The sequence below is a fragment of the Aotus nancymaae genome, unplaced genomic scaffold (genome assembly GCF_030222135.1).
Source record: "Aotus nancymaae isolate 86718 unplaced genomic scaffold, 86718_ANA_hifiasm-v0.15.2.pri h1tg000010l, whole genome shotgun sequence".
NCBI lineage: Eukaryota > Metazoa > Chordata > Mammalia > Primates > Aotidae > Aotus > Aotus nancymaae.
Genome location: NW_026988421.1, coordinates 32398948 through 32414676, shown reverse-complemented (window position 1 = coordinate 32414676; position 15729 = coordinate 32398948). Strand labels below are relative to the sequence as shown.

The following is a 15729-nucleotide window of genomic DNA, read 5'->3' as shown; positions in this document are numbered from 1 at the left end:
ATCTGCCAGCCTTTACTTCTTCTATTGAAATACAATGTGGAAGTCAAGGGGGAGGTGGTCTTAGATGCTTAAGGGTGATTAAGGGTCTCCTTCCTCACTAGGGCTGGCATTCACATTTAGTAAAAGCTATCCAAGGCATTCATCTCTATTCCTCTTCCCAAACTCAATCAAGTAGAGCCTTTGAAGGATTTTACCACATTGTGGCTTGATTAAAGTTGCTGTTTGGGCCAGGCATGTGGCTCATGCCTGTAATCTCAGCACTTTGGGAGGCCAAGGCCAGTTGATCACTGGAGGTCAGGAGTTTGAGACCAGCCTGGCCAACATGGTGCAACCCTGTCTCTACTAGAAATATAAAAATTAGCTTGGCGTGGTGGTAGGTGCCTGTAGTTCCAGCTACCCAGGAGGCTGAGGCAGGAGACTTGCTGGAACCCAGGAGGTGGAGGTTGCAGTGAGCCAAGATTGTGCCACTGCACTCCAGCCTGGCTGACAGAGGGAGACTCCATTTAAAAAAAAAAAAAGGTGCTGTTTGCATAAATGGGGCTGAGCAAGTAGGGAGGACCTAATAAAGGTACTGAGATCAGTAAGGAAGCCCTTACAATAATCAGCAAAGAAATGATGTGGGTGGGAATTAAATCACTGGCAGTAGGTATGAAGAAGGAACCGATTCAAGAAGTACTTGGGAGATAGAATCCACAAGGTTTGGTGAGCATTTGAATATAGGAGGAAGAGGAATTGAGAAAGGAAGAATCAGGTTAAAGAGTGAATATCAATGTTAAAATGTGAGCACTGAATGAACAGATCCCTAAACAGGCTTTGTGTGAGCAACATGGCTGTTTACTCACCTGGGTGCAGGTGGGCTGAGGCCAAAAAGTGCGTCAGGGAAGGGCAGTGGGAAAATTACAGTTTAGGGTGGTTTTTTGCAAGCTGGGAGGGGGTCATAGGGTGTGGAGTTGACCAAGGTCAGTTACAAAGTCCAATAGCCTTATTAATTATGGAGGGAATAAGAAACAATAGAGAATGTCTCAAAGTTATGTTGGGGTTGATTATTTCTTCCTCTTTTCATGGTCTTCCAGTTACTTTAGATTTTCCAGGAACTCATCTGGAGTGTCCGTGCAGGTCACAGAGGTTAACATGGTGTCCATGGCACTATCAGTCAGCCTAAAAGATCTTACAATTAATGAGTAGGGAGGAGGAGTAGGATGTAGTTAGTTCACTTTTTTGTTTTGTTTTTTTTGAGACAGAGTCTCGCTTTGTTGCCAAGGCTGGAGTGCAAGTTTGGCTCACTGCAACCTCTGACTCCTGGGTTCAAGCAGTTCTCATGCCTCAGCCTCCCGAGTAGCTGAGATTACAGGTGCCTGCCACCATGCCTAGCTAATTTTTGTATTTTTAGTAGAGATAGGGTTTCTCCATGTTGGTCAGGCTGGTCTCCAACTCCTGACTGCAGGTGATCCACCTGCCTTGGCCTCCCAAAGTGCTGGGATTACAGGCTTGAGCCATCATGTTTGGCCCCAGTAGTTCACTTTTCGAGGATATTAGAGATGCCTGTGGGCATGGATGAGGAGAGGTCTAGGAAGTTGGGAATACCAACAGTGAGGTCAGGTGAGAAGGGACTGGAGTGTTCCCTCTCCCACCCCAATCTTAAGAACTCTAGAAAACACCAATATTTAAGAGGTAAGTTAGAAGAAAAGCAATTCTTGAAGGAAATAGAGTAGAATGAATTGAGAGAAGGAAAACCTGGATGATGTCATAGACAATAAGTGATAATGCCCAATAGCATCAAATGACTAAAGCTTGAGTTAGATGAGTCCGAAAATACCTCCAAGGAGTTTGGCAACAAGGACACTGATGACAACAAGGCATAGTCTGTGGGGGCGGAAGCTGCAGTGCAGAGTGAACACAGCTGAGCAAGCAGAGACAGTGTAGATGATCTTCAAGAAACTTGGCTGTGAACGGAGGAAGTAAGACGGTATGATTGAGTGGGATGTGAGGAGATTTGAGCACATATATAGCTGAGAGGAATGAGGGAGTGTTGAAAGGACAGGAGCGTAAACGCCCTTCGGAACTCGCCACTTTGCTAGCTTCTCCCCACGTGACCTGGACGCAGTAGGCGCAGGCAGGGCCTCGCGGAGACTACAACCCCCAGAAGGCCCCGCGGCATCGGGGGGCGGATCCGAGTCCTGGCGCGAGCTCCAGCGGCGCGAGCGGAAGAGCTAGAGCTTCGCGGAGACGGCGGAAGCGGCGAGTGACTGTGCGCGGGTAACAACTAGCCCCACATTCCCTCCTTCCAAGCTGGGACTTGTAATCCCGACTTCTTCCTTCACAGCCCGGGACAAGATTTCCGTTTCTTCGTTTGTTACTGATAGTTTTTTCCTCAAGTGACGCGCAGGGCCGCCCCCGCGCCTGGGGCGGAGGTTATGAGAAGCTCCCGCCTTCCGACCCCTGCGGCCCCGCGGTTGCCGGGGATCATTTGCCCTCAACGGGGCTCGTGCTCGTTTTAGGTGCTCTCCCCAAATCCTTCCGGCAGAGAGGACTTTTTCTGGGTTTCAACAGGTATTGAGCGGGGTCCCTGGCCACCCCCTCGGGGCTGCGGGGGCGTGGGCGGTAGAAGGTGCCCCCGAGACGATCCCAGGGCTGCTGGCGGTTTCCGGGCTTCGCTTCGAGCCTCGCCTGTGAGCCTCCTTCGCTGTCCAGGAGCCTCGGGCTACGGGCTGGGAGTGAGCAATCTATAAAGGAGCATGTACTTCCTCCTTTTTCTTAGAAGGCCTTCGAAAAACCTCAAGTCCGACCTTTATAAAGTTTGTCAGTGTAGCCGATTCTCAGTTGTGTAAGTGACGGAACACAGGATTTGCAGTTTGATGTCCTAGGAGAACTCGCAGTCTGCCACTTGGCTGGACCTGTGATCTTTTCTACAGTGGTTTGTTTACTGCAGCCTCGGTTTCCTTTTCTGGAAAGTGGGGATAATGTTCTTTGCCCTGCTGCCTTCCAGGGTGGTTGTGGGCTTCAGCAGAAGTGATATTCGTGCAAAAGCTTTGAACTCTAAAGCATGTTTCAGGTATAACCTTGCCATCCTCCAGTCTCCAGTCTGGGTCAGTTGAGTTTTAAAACCACGTTCGTGTCTATACGGAGATCAAATTAGTTAATAAATAGTGTGAAAATGTCTTTGGAAACGAATCTGAACCATACAAATGTTTTTATGCCAGGTTCCCAGTGAAGAGGTGACCTTAGGGCGTTGCCACCTGTGGAGTCAATTTAAAACTTCATCTGGATTTTAAGGCCCACGAGAATTTAGACCCTTCTTCCTCAGCACACACAACTGTCTACCCCCTTTCTGTGTTATAACTTTCCTTCAGCATCACACAGGTACCAGCATCTCAGAAAACAGTAAATGTTACTCAGATACGGTGGTGCTACAACAAATACCTGTCTCCAGCAGGTCTTGTGTCTTGTGTCACAGTTAAAATTTAGACTAAGTAGCCAAATATTCCATTCTGTTTCCTTTTTTGACGTTAAGCTTTGAGACTTTTAAGGAAGTTGCTTATTGCCTTATTTTTCCCCTTGTAGAAAGTGGTAATTCTGCAATCAGTTTTTTTGGGGGGGGGCGGTGAGTAGAATCAGGATTTCATTATGTTGCCCAGGCTGGTCTAACTCCTGGGCCCAAATGATCCTCCCACCTCGGCCTCCCAAAGTGTTGGTATTACAGGCTTGAGCCACTGGGCCCATTGTGCCCAGCTCTGCAATTAATTTTTAAAGGGGTACGAAAGTGTAGTAATTAGGTATTTTTAGCCTGTGTTTATACTGAATTTATTGATTGAAGAATACTTGAAAATGGTTCAAAAAACAAGACAGGATGATAGTAAAGTTCATTAGCTCATTGTATAAATTTAAGCAAATTTGAGTTCAAATCCTTGTTCTGTGGCTTACTACAGGTTGGAGTATCCTTATCTGAAATGCTTGGGACTAGAGTGTTTCAAATTCAGATTTTGGAATATTTGCATATATATAGTGAGATATCTTTCGGATGGGTCCCAAATCTAAACATGAAATTTATTCGTTTCATATATACCTTATATACTATTATTAATCATTATTAAAAATATGCTATTTTTAATAATTTAATAATTTGTGGCCAGGCGAGGTACCTTATGCCCGTAATCTCGGCACTTTGGGAGGCTGAGTCGGGTGCATCTCGAGGTCAGCAGATCAAGACCATCCTGGCCAGCATGGTGAAACCCCATCTCTACTAAAATACAAAAAGTTAGCCGGGCATGGTGGTGTGCGCGCCTGTAGTCCCAGCTACTCAGGAGGCTGAGGAAGGGAATCACGTGAACCTGGGAGGCAGAGGTTGCAGTGAGGTGAGAAAATCGCGCCACTGCACTCCAGTCTGGAGACAGCGGAGTCTCGGAAAAAAAAAAGTTTTTGGAGCATTTTGGATTTCGCATTTTCAGATTAGGGATTCTCAACCTGTAGTTTTTGATTTTGGGCAAATTAGTTGACTTCTCTGAGCCTGTTACTAATCTGTAAAATGGAGATAAATAGCATACATATGTCACAAAGTGAGTTCAAAGAATAAGTGAGATGTGACTGTAAATGGTTTAGTAGTGCTGGGTACAAATAAAGCTCTCATTATTTTGTTGCTGTTGTTATTGATGATTATGATAATAGTGATGATGATAATTTTAGGTATTTTCCTGAAATTCCTGTTATCTGTAAAATGGATAGTCGTCCTTAATTCTAAAACTTTAAGAAGTTCTGTAAATAGAAGTTCTCAGATTGCAGTTTTTTTTTTTAGCAATTGCATTTTGTATTGAAATGATATTAGATTTTTTTTTTCAATTTTAGAGGTTCCTAAAATGCTGTTGTGCAAAATTATTGGGCTTTGCTGTGTTTTTGTTTTTCCAGAGATTCTAAATGTGGCTTTGTACCTAGTTTGTTGAAATTGAACTGGTGCTTCATTTAATAACCTGTAGTAAGAATGCACTTCTGTACATTGTAGCTTGTGGCAGAACAATTATCTATCTTTATGACTCAGATATTGACTAGGATAGACTTTTATGGAACAGTTTTGTCTTCCTGCCTTCTTTTTCTTTTTCTTTTTTTAAAGCCAGACTATTTGACTTTAAAATTTCAGCCTATTGGATAGGGTCTGGGAGACTTGGTGACCTTCATTTTTTCAAGATGGCATTTCTTAGTGACTGATGCTGCTGATGGCATTGGTATGTGTGTATCTGCAGGCAGTGAGAGTTGAGAAAGACCAAGGAGGAAAGTCTTATAGAGAAAAATGATTTGTTGGTCAAGGCAAAGTCTTGGAGTTTAGAATTGAAATATGTGTTTTTTACTTCCTTCAAGTGCCGTATTGACTACCAGATATCTGCAAATACCATATGTTTTCTAAGCAGATTTAGATGCTTAGAAAATGTTTCCTTTACTCTGTTTTTTTGTTGCGGTATCCTTGGGCTATGTTTTACCAGCTTCTTTCTTACCTTTAGTTATAAATCAGCAAGATAACTATTTTTTCACACCAGACTTGTATACAAAGCTATGACAATAGAAAGTCACTTCCATTAAAATGTACTTTGTGTGCTATAATGTGTTAATTTTTCCTTTATGTTTTAATCTTAAACACTTTGACTGGGTGTTTAAGATTAACTCACTCCTGTAATTCTAGCACTTTGAGATCCTTTTAGGTAGGCTTATTGGAGGCCAGGAGTTCGAGAGCCTGGGCAACAAAGCAAGACCTAGTCTGATTAAAAATAAAAAATCAATTAAATACTTTTGTTCCTTGACTGTTTTTTACTTAAAAGGAATTTTTGGAAGGTATACTAATTCTCAGCTACAGTGTGTGAGTATGCATAGTGGATGCTCAGTAATGAGTGTGCTGAATAGTTCTGAATAGGAACATTTTGTTGGTTGTCCTAGGTCACTGAAGTGCAACTCTGTAGAGGCCATATATCATTGTGGCAATAACCTATGCTTTGGAGTCAAGACAGACCAAGGTCTGAATCCAGGCTCACTAGATGTAACTTTGGTATATATGATCATTCTGAATTCAGTTTCTCATCATCTGAAAGACAGATTAGATTAATCCTGCATGGTTGAAAAGATGAAAAATTGTTTCAATGAGGCACATACTAACCAGGTTTAGTATAATATTAAAGATCGGGGTGTTATTACTATTTTTAATTTTTTTTTTTTTTTTGAGATGGAGTCTTGCTCTGTTGCCCAGGTTGGACTGCAGTGGCATTATCTTGGCTCACTGCAACCTCCGCCTCCCAGGTTCAAGGGATTCTCCTGCCTCAGCCTCTTGAGTAGCTGGGACTACAGGCACGTGCCACCACGCCCAGCTAATTTTTTGTATTTTTAGTAAAGATGGGGTTTCACCGTGTTAGCCAGGATGGTCTTGATCTCCTGACCTCAGGTGATCAGCCCACCTTGGCCTCCCAAAGTGCTGGAATTACAGACGTGAGCCACCGTGCCCGGCCTATTTTTAATTTTTATTATTTTATTTTTCAGAAATGTATGGATTTTGTTGATACATCTATATCTATATTCATTCCCCTAATGCTTCAATGATCAGTGTGTTTCTTAGCCAAGGTTAAGGTTGTTGACTGTGACCATGGAACCCTGAAACACACAGCAAAGCTAATTGGCCGACATGGAGTTTGAGTCTGTGACCTTGTCCTCATTAGCTCCACAAGCTAACTATTCACAAATATCTCACCAGAATGAATGAAAAGACTGGTATATTTTTTATTTGGCCCTCATGCAACTCATAAGACATAAGTAAATGAACTAGTACCAGAAGTAAAAGTATAGATTTTTCATTAACTTATATAAATAATGATTAGCCCTCACACTATGTATAAAACTGGCGACCTGTAGGATGATGTTTGACAACCCCACTAACCTAAGCTATAATTCAGACATTTCTTTTAGTTGTTGAATGACATTTGTTGTAGACTTTTCACCTACAGGAGAAGTGAGAAGAAACGGAGCTAGGCTATTGATGTCTTGAAAGAGTACTTTCCTTGTGTTGTGCTATCCACTAGGAAATGTACTCTTCACTAGCGCAGAAAACATTTAGAATTATCCAGTAATGAGGCCAGCAGGATGGATGAAGCTTGGGAAACTCCTAAGAGCTTATTGAATTACAGAGAAATTCCAGTTGTCAAAGCATTAGATAGAAGAAAAGTTATAAGGTATTACTCAGCAGCAGTAAGCCTGCATTTGGAGAGAATTTTCTCCTCTCTCAATAAAACATGGACCAGTTGCTTCGAGTTTGTGGTATCCATTTTTCACCGTCTCATGCTAGCCTTCTCTATAGTTTTTCATTCTTCAAATTCACCCTTCAGTTTTATTAATATTTGTTGTTCCTCTTGTATCTTTTTTTTTTTTTAATGCCAAATATGGCTGGGTTGGGACTAGGGATAAAAACAGAAGCAGAAAAGCACTGTTGGAAAATAGATTCTAGTATCTAGTATTGTGAGGTTTCCAAATAACACAGGTTAAACTGAACATGATAATATCAATTTTTGGGATAGGCAAATGGCTGACAGTTCATGACCATTTAACCTGTGCAGGTAATATGGGCAAAAGGTGTATAGACTCCTTAATATCACATTTGCTTCTTAGAAAAGAATCTGAACGTGTATAGCGTTAATACTGGCTTGCAGTTGTGCTATTTCAAGTTCTTTGCCATGGAATGCCAGAAGAGTCTTAAAAGAAGGGAAGCACTTGGATTTATATCCTGACTTTTCAAATTTTATGCCAGTAGTCCTGTTTCTGTTTTCTTATCTTTAAAATAGGGTTAATAACCAACTCTGCTAGTTTGTAAATATTAAAAGGAAAAGTAAACAAGGATGTCTTGAAAATGAGGTGGTTAAGTGCGGGAGAGACCGAAAGGCAGAATCCAAGAGAAGAGCTCAAAGACACCTACACACATAGTCATAGAGACACATGCAATAGGCAGAGAGAGAGGGTCAGTCAGAGACAGAGAAGTAAAAAGCACTGAGAGGGATAGTCACCTGGGCAGAGTTAGAAAGCAGGGGAATCAGAGATGTAGAGAGAAGGGCAGAGTTAGGAATGAGGGACAGACATACAGGGAGGGAGACAGAGTGAATGGGGCAGGGTGGGCGGGGGAGGGAACAACTAGGAGGTCATGACCAAGATGGAGAGCTTATTAGTTAGTTTTTGCCTGTTATTTGAGAAGGGCTGTATATATTTATAGTTGGCTAGGAAAGGGAAAAGAAGCAGATATTAATAGTAGATCAAGTAACATTTATGAAATTTTTATTACACTAACTTTTTTTCCTTAAATATTAAATTTATTTTGCATATTCAACATGCAAATATCAAGCCAATTTACTTATTACAGACGTGTTAACTACTTACTTCACCTCTTAGTGTCATTTAAACACATTAAACAAATTTAAATAAGAGTAATAATATTTTTTTCTAAAAAAATTCTGATACATAATTTACTGTAGAAAACATGGCAAATACAGGAAATTTAAAAGTATAACAGAAAACACTCATAAACTCACAATCTAAACATAACATATAATGAGGCCCACATTTTTCATGTTTTTTTCCCCCCAGTCTTCTTGTTCTAGGGTTTCCTCTACTTTCCTAAAGGAATCAAAAGCTGTTAATATGTCCAAAATGAAACTATAACTATTTGTGGCAGAGTTAACTTTATAATCCTATTTTGGCACTTAGGTACTTTCATAAACTATTTGTGTTCCCATTTTATTTCTTCTCTCCCTAGATTGTAAACTTTTAACTATAGACTATATGTTATTCATCTTTGTGTCTTACGAATCTAGCAAGGGGTCTTATATATCATAGGTATTCAGTGTATATTTGAGATGAATTGTTAAGTCTCCTAAGTAGACACTGCCTTATTTAAACAGTTCTGCCAAATTGCACATTGGATTGAACCTTCCTTAAAGTTGAAAAAAACTTGATTTTAAGGGTGGTGTGTGTGTGTGTGTGTGTGTGTGTGTGTGTGTGTGTGTAATGTGAAGCTACTGAACTGGGAAAGGGTACCTTTTCTCTGGTTACCTTTTGTATGTTTGTAGCAAGCCACTCCAAAACGTAGTGGTGTAAAACAGCCATTTTATTGTGCTATGGATGTGTTGGAATTCACACAGTACAGTTTCTGCACAGATGGCTTGCTTAAGCCTTAGCTGGGAAGATTCGAAAGCTGGTAGTGACTTGATGGCTGGTACTTAGAATCTGGAGGCTTCCTTACTCACATGGCTGGTGATTGATATTGGTTGTCCCTCAGAACACCTACCTACCCACATAGGCTAATTTGAGCTTCTTTGCAGCATGGTGGTGGCTGTTTTCTAGGAGTGAGCATCTTGAGAGAACCAGGTGGAAACTGCATTGTTGTTTGAGACCAATTATTAATGCGTTTAATTACAAAATATTTTGCCTAGACCCTGGTTGGAATATTTTGTGACATATGGAACGTGTGCCATATTAACCTTTTCTAAATCTGAAAATTTCTCATTTCTGAATCTTGTCTGGTCCTACAAGTTTTGGGTTAGGGATTTTGGACTAAAATTAAAAACCTGGCGTTAGGAAACGATGAGTTTGTTAGCCTATTTTGGTAGTTCTAAACTGTTTTATCACCTGAATCTTCCCAGACCTTTTGTGCTTCCATTTCACATTTTCATTTCAAAAGATCCAGAAGGAAAAGAAATAGTCTTGATTTGTTTATATGATCAGTACTTCTCTCTTACCATCCCATATAACTGTTTCAAACTTCTGACCATCTCTCAGTATGTTCAGAATTTTTAGTGGCTTTTTACACCTCTTGGTCCTTCGTGTGAGAACCAGTGATTCTGGTACCGGAATTGACAAGCCGCAGGAGCCATGTCGTTCTTGGTTTTTTGCCTCCAGTGTTGTCACTGTGACATTGCTGTTCTTTCCCTTTTTGCCATAGTATTTCTTTTTTGTACTGTGTTTCTTGTTTGCTTCCTTAGGTATCCTGAAACTTTTCTTTGCTTCTAACATGTTATTGAGGGACAGTGCTTCAAAAACTAGGCTAAGATCTTGGCTGCCAGTTTACTAGCTTGCAGTGTGCCCTCTCAGTGGAGAGAAAACATTAGGTTCAGGGTTGAGGAATTTATCTTTGAGTTCATAATGTCATGTAGTTTTAACTTTGTAAATTATTACTCTACCGTAAATTCAGTATATGACTACATTACAAAATATTCCAAACAGGGTCTAGGGCAGTACTTTGTTTTTTTGAGTGTTTTTTCTTTTTCTTTTTTTTTTTTTGAGGCGGTCTCGTTCAGTCACTCAGGCTGGAGTGCAGTGGCGTAATCTTGGCTCTCACTACCGCCTCCACCTCCTGGGTTCAAGCCATTCTCCTGCCTCAGCCTCCCAGGTATCTGGGACTACAGGTGCGTACCACCACGCCCAGCTAATTTTTTGTATTTTTAGTAGAGACAGCGTTTTACCATATTAGTTAGGATGGTCTCGATCTCCTGACCTCATGATCTGCCCACCTCGGCCTCCCACAGGGCTGGGATTACAGGTGTAAGCCACCGCGCCCAGCCTAGGACAGTACTTTGTAATGTAATTAAACACCTGAATAGTTTATATGTATTCATTATAGAAGATTTGGAAAATACAACCATATATTCACCACCTGGAAGTAACTGTTAACATTGGGGTGTATAACCTGCCATTCTGTTTTCTGATTGTCTATTACAGTAGCACACACACATTTAAATTGGAATCTCTTGCTGTTATATATAAACTTTGTATCCTGCTTTAAAAATATATAATTGGTTGGGGCAGTGGCTCAGTAATCCCAGCACTTTGGGGGTGCCAAAGTGAGATGATTGCTTGAATTCAGGAGTTTGAGACTAGCCAGGGTGACATAGTGAGACCCATCTCTACGAAAAAATGTGGAATGTCGCATGAATTATATTACTGGGCAGTAATCTTTTTTATTTTATTTATTTATTTTCCAAGATGGAGTCTTGCTCTGTCACCCAGAGCTGGAGTGCAGTAGCACGACCTCAGTTCCTTGCAACCTCTGCCTCCCAGGTTCAAGCAATTCTCCTGCCTCAGCCTACCAAGTAGCTGGGGTTACAGGCACGTGCCACCACACACAGCTAATTTTTGTATTTTTAGAAGAGATGGGTTCACCATGTTGGCCAGGCTGATCTCGAACTCCTGACTTGTGCTCCGCCCGCCTCAGACTCTCAAAGTGCTGGGATTACAAGCCTGAGACACAGTGCCCAGCCTGGGCAGTGATCTTTAGATTTGTCTTTGTTTTGGATGGTAACCTAGGAGATTGGGGTTCAAATTCTGGCTTTGTCCTTGCCAAACAAAAACGGGGAAGTTATAGGATACCTCTGGGCTTCCAAGTTTCAGCTGTCATATTTCCTAAGTATTTGATGCAACAACCTTATGAAAGTTAACCCTCTGCTTAGAACATTATTCATATGCAAAAGAAGTCCTAGTCTGGTCTATCTTTGAGATTCTTCCAGTTCTACTACCGAATGATCTCTAAGTTGAGAAATGCAAAAATAGCAGTATTTATGTGAGGTTATTTAGGCTTATGGAAGAGAAGGATCTTGAAGGAAATGAAAGAGTAACAAATTGGAGGGGACAGAAGGAAACTCTAGAGGGAATGGTGTGAAGTTGGGAGCAAGGATGATTATAGTACGTGAACTGAGTGAGACAAACAAGTGATCTTACCAGTATTCCACAAATAGAAGTATGAAATTTACTGATAGGTAGTAAGGAGATAGGATTTGTTAAGTTTACATATGTGTGGGGTAATGAAGAAGAATTAAGGGACAATATTGAAGGCTAGGCCGAAAAACTTAGACTTGATCCAATAGGTGGCAGGACGTCTGTTAAGAATCATACAATGAAAACAGTGTTTGACTAAGCCTGCATTGGCAACTTTGTATGTTTGGTAACCTCAAGTAGAGGGAGTTGCTGAAGAGTACAGTATTTCAATTGTACTGTGGAATAATGTGGAAATAGATGTAGGAATAATGTAAAAATAGAAAACATGATACCTCTTGTGGAAGAAGAACAATAAGATGGGGTTAGAACTGGGAGTCAGAGTATATCGAAATTTTGAGCCTGACATAGCAAGTGTATTGTGTCATTGATAGTGGCATTGGGAAAGGATCTCAGATAGATCTTGGAGAAAGATAATGAGTTCAATTTCTAATATATTCAGTTTTAGATATTAGGTTATTTAAGTGGTAGTTTAAAAAGTCTGGTGCTTTAAAAATTTATGACTCTAAATGAATGCTGCCCCTTTTAAAGTAATGTTTTTGAGGACATGCATTTATTCTAGCAAATAAATATTCTTTGGAATTTGTCTTTTGAAACTGCTTTTAGAACCTGTAGAGCCACATAGGAAAACCATTCTCATGACTTGATGGTCACATCCCTTGTCCCCAAAAGAATATGACCTCACTTGGTTACCCATCTATTTACCATACATATTATTATGTAATAATTGGCAGTTCCTAAAAATTAATCTGCAGTAACAAAATTTATTACCATGGAGGATATTTTAATGACTATTGTGATTGTTGGGGACACTAAAAAGTCTTAAGCTGTGATAGCATCTTTTTTTGGTTTCAGCTTTGTTGACAAATTGTTCACATACTATACAATTCACCCATTTTTTGGTGGAGGGGTACATGTGATAATAAATTTATATAATTTGTAAAGCTCAAATAAGAGTGGCCGGGTGCGGTGGCTCACGCCTATAATCCCAGCACTTTGGGAGGCCGAGGCGGGTGGATCATGAGGTCAAGAGATCGAGACCATCCTGGTCAACAAGGTGAAACCCCGTCTCTACTAAAAAAATACAAAAATTAGCTAGGCATGGTGGTGTGCGCCTGTAGTCCCAGCTACTCGGGAGGCTGAGGCAGGAGAATTGCTTGAACCCAGGAGGCGGAGGTTGCGGTGAGCCGAGATCGCGCCATTGCACTCCAGCCTGGGTAACAAGAGCGAAACTCCGTCTCAAAAAAAAAAAAAGAGTAAATAGGGATATCCATCACCTTACACAGTTGTCTTTTCTTTTGTTAAAAACATCTGGAATGTGTAACAGATTATTGTAAACTTTAGTCATCCTACTGATCTATCAAACACTAGGTCATATTTCTTCTATCAAATTGTATGTTTGTACCCATTAATCAACCTCTTTTTATCTTCCCCATCCCTACCGCTTCTTGGCTTCTGCTACCCACCAGTCTACATTCTATTTTCAAGATCTACTTTTCAGATCCCACATGTAAGTGAGAACACGTGATATTTGTCTTTCAGAGCTTGGCGTATTTTACTTAACATGATGACCTGTAGTTCCATTTATGTTGCTCCAAATGACGAGATATCATTCCTTAAAAATTTTTTTTGTTCTTCATACATTTATCCATTGATGGACATTTAGGTTATTCCATATTTTAGATATGTGGATAGTGCTGCAAAAAAAAAAAAAAAAAACATAGAAGTCCAGGTGTCTCTTTAATATATTGATTTCCTTTCTTTTGGATATATATCCAGTAGTAGAATTGCTGGATCTTATGATGATTCTGTTTTTCATTTTTTGAGGAACCTCCATACTGTTCCCCATAGTTGCTGTATTAATTCCCTCCAAGAGTGTAGAAGAGTTCCCCTTTCTCCATATTCTCACCAGCATCTGTTATGCTCTGCCTTTTTTATAAAAGCCATTTTAACTGGCATTAGATTATATCTCATTGTGGTTGTGATTTGTATTTCTCTGATGAATAGTGATGTTGAACATTTTTTTCATATACCTGTTGGTATATGTTGATATATGTTGTTTTGAGAAATGTCTATTCAGATCTTCTGCCCATTTTAAAATCTGATTTGTTCTTTTGCTCTTGAGTTGTTTGAACTCGTTGTATATTCTCGTTATTCATCCTTTGCCAGATGGATAGTTTGGAAATATTTTCTCCATCCTATGGGTTATCTCTTTACTTTGATTGTTTCCTTTGCTGTGCAGAAACTTTTTTAGCTTGATGTAATCCCATTTATCTATTTTGCCATGGTTGCTTATGCTTTTAAGTTCTTAAACAAAAAATCTTTGCCTAGATCAATGTCCTGGAGCAATTTCCTAATATTTTCTTCTAATAGTTTGATAGTTTCAGGCCTAAAATCTGGAACAAGACAAGGATGCCCACATGTACCACTTTACTCAACATAATAATGGAAGTTCTGGCCAGAGCAATAAGACAAGACATATTAAATAAAGACATATTTAAGTCTTTAATCCATTTTGATTTGATTTTTGTATATAGTGAAACATAGATTTTAGTTTCATTATTCTCCATATTTTTATCCAGTTTTTCCAGCACCATCAGTTGAAGAGACTATTCTTTCCCCATTTTATGTTCTTGATGCCTTTGTCAAAAATAAATTGGCTGTAAATGTGTGGACTTATATTTGGAGTCTCTATTTTGTCCCATTGGTCTATGTGTCTGTTTTAATGCCAGTACCAGGCAGAGATTTGTAGTATAATTTGAAGTCAGATAGTGCAGTACCTCCAGCTTTCTTCTTTTTGCTCAGGATTGCTTTATCCATTCAGGTTCTTTTGTAGTATAATTTGAAGTCAGATAGTGCAATACTTCCAGCTTTCTTCTTTTTGCTCAGGATTGCTTTGGCTATTCAGGTTCTTTCGTGATTCTATATAGTTTTTGTGATTGTTTTTCTGTCTGTGAAGAATGTCATTGGTATTTTGATAGAGATTGCATTGAATCTGTAAATTGCTTTGGGTGGTATTGTCTTTTTAATTGTGTTACTTCCTCTAATTCATGAGCATGGAGTTTATCTTTCCATTTTTTGGTATCGACTTCAGTTTCTTTCATCAGTGTTTTATAGTGTTCCTTGTATAGCTCTTTTACTTCTTTGGTTAAATTGATTCTTTGTAGCTATCATAAATGGGACTGCTTTCTTGCATTCTCTTTCAGATTGTTAGCTATTGGCATATATAAATCTACTGATTTTTGTTGTTGATTTTTGTGTCCTATAACTTTACTGAATTATCAGTTCTAAGAATTTTTTGGCGGAATCCTTAGGTTTCTCTCTGTATAAATCATTTTGTCTGCAAAGAGGGACAATTTGACTTCTTTCTTTCCAATTTGTTGCCCTTTATTTCTTTCTCTTGTCTTATTGCTCTGGCCAGAACTTCCATTATTATGTTGAGTAAAGTGGTACATGTGGGCATCCTTGTCTTGTTCCAGATTTTAGAGGAAAGGCTTTCAAATTTTCCCTGTTCAGTGTGATGTTAGCTGTGGGTTTGTCATATATAGCCTTTTATTATTTTGTATATTCCTTCTATACCCAATGTACTGAGGATTTTTACCAGAAAGGGATATTAGGTTTTATTGAATACTTTTTCAGCATCTATTAAAGTGATTGTATGGTTTTTTGTTCTTGGTTCTGTTAATGTGCTGTATCATGTTTATTGATTTACACATGTTGAACCATCTTTGCATCCCTGGGATGACTCCCACTTGATCATGGGAAATGATCTTTTTAATGTGTTGTTGAATTTGGTCTGCTAGTATTTTTGCATCTATGTTCTTTAGTGATACTGGCCCATAGTTTTCTTTTTTTGTTGTGTCCTTGACTGGTTTTGTTATCAGGGTAATGCTGGCCTTGTAGAATGAGTTGGAAAGTATTCCCTCTCCTTCACTTTTCTGGAAGAGTATGAGC

The 15729-nt window shown here is 39.8% G+C and overlaps 1 protein-coding gene across 1 annotated transcript in view; it reads left to right on the top strand.

Moving 5' to 3' along the window:
- Positions 1–2219: 2219 nt before the first annotated feature.
- R3HCC1L (R3H domain and coiled-coil containing 1 like) overlaps positions 2220–15729 on the top strand; it is a 101511-nt gene continuing 88001 nt past the window's right edge. The window contains exon 1 of the mRNA XM_064373996.1: positions 2220–2550. The gene's annotated coding sequence lies outside the window, so the exon portion shown is untranslated. The remainder of the gene's footprint in view (positions 2551–15729) is intronic.